The following is a 1,910-nucleotide window of genomic DNA, read 5'->3' on the forward strand; positions in this document are numbered from 1 at the left end:
TATGAAAATAACGAAATCGGTTGCAGGATAGTATTTTTAGAAATAATTCTGTTTAAAACAATCTCAAAACAATTGTTATAATACTTTTATTTACATTTGAGTAAAATATGAGAATTTGGAGAAAAAAAAGCAATAATGCAATTACATAAAATAAAACTGGAAAATGTTACCTGTTATTCGAAGAAACAGTCGAACTGTTGATTTTCCAAGTGTTAACACTTGATCAATTAGATAAGATGCCTCCTGGAAAGATTATAATAAGACACAATTCCATAAAGTTCTATATGATGCACCTTCTTAAAGCGTTCCATCTTTTTTTATTTATTTATCTTTTTTATTTCAACATAACTACGCACACAGAAGAAGTAACAATACCAGTGTTTGATTTATCTATTTTCTCAAAAAGACAGCTAATCAACCATTTTTTAAAGTTAATAAATAGATAGCACAAATTAGAGAAATAATAATTCAAAGATTCACCACTGGGTTCTTTGGGATTCGAACCCAATACCTCCCGTTACCTCTGTAAGGGATATTCTATCCTTATAATATTTGATGTAAATTATTTTGCTAACCTTTCGGATATTTTACTTCCAAGTTGAAAGCATTTTGATAATAAAATGAGAGATGTGATATCAGATACTTAGGTTTCTATCTGAAACAACGAGGTTCGACGGTTGTATTTCAAATTCTATGATGTGGTAGCTTGATGCAATCCAAATTAGGCCTCCATGATGAAAGGTCTCGCTTTCGCATCTCTCGCTTACAAAACGCAATGTAGCGTAGAGGTGTCAAGTTCGAATCTCGCGTTAATGTATCATTTGTGATCTTCTTCTCATACGTGTGGTGTCTGTTCAAGGGCTTGTAAGTCGTAGTTTATAATCAGAACTAACCCTGGATATTTGTGTATAACAATAAATATAAAATAAGCAATTCAAATTGAGGTCGGGATGACTTTGAGAATATAACCGGAAATGTTCAGTTTCCTTTCTCGAAGTAACTAAAACTCCATTGCTCTTATTAAGTAGAGACAAAAAAAGAGTCTCGGGTTCGCTACTTGGAGTCTCAGAAACACCTAAGCACCAACAGGAAAATTAAATGAAAGTGCTCATTAGATTTCAAACCCGACTGATTTAAGACCAGATGGTAAGCTTTAACCTATTGTTAGCTGGAACCAGAAGAATGAAAGAATGAAATGAAAATTATTTACAGGAGTTGAGGAGGGAGACAAACTCGTTGGTGGCTAAGTTGAATTTAGTGTGTTATATTTGTTAACATTGTGTAGCATTATTACATGATGATGATGGAATAGTGAGATTTGAATATTGAAATTGTAATCATTCATAAGTTCAATGTTTCAAATTTGAAAGGTTTGATTCTGCAACTACTTTTTCTGTTATTTCGCTTATCGACCTATTTTGGAGAAGAGTTTTACTGCACCAATTATTTTTCCATGATTTAAAATATAACATTTCATTTTTTACATTAAGCCGGAGTTTGTCCCTGTTCAACTTTCCAGGCAGGTATACTTGTATATACAGTGAATACCATGCACAGAGTGGTTATAATTAAAGTTACACCTTGTTTAGATTAACATAGAATTCGCTTAGTTAACGGGTGTCAATAAAAACTTGATGTATTCCTTATACGGACAGAACGAAGAAATTACTGTAAAAATCAAATTGACCTTTTAATTAAATTGAAAAATTAAATTAATTAAATTAAATTGAATAAATGAAAATTAAATTAAGAATTTTTACCACCAGGTGAAACTGGAGCTAACATAAAAAATGAAAAACACATATTTGATGAAGGAAAACTTCTTTCAATGGTAACATATGCTCGATGAGAATTCTGCTTTCGTCTGATTTTATATATATATATATATATATAAATATCATTGTGATTTT

Source organism: Parasteatoda tepidariorum, chromosome 5 (assembly GCF_043381705.1).
Source record: "Parasteatoda tepidariorum isolate YZ-2023 chromosome 5, CAS_Ptep_4.0, whole genome shotgun sequence".
Classification (NCBI taxonomy): domain Eukaryota; kingdom Metazoa; phylum Arthropoda; class Arachnida; order Araneae; family Theridiidae; genus Parasteatoda; species Parasteatoda tepidariorum.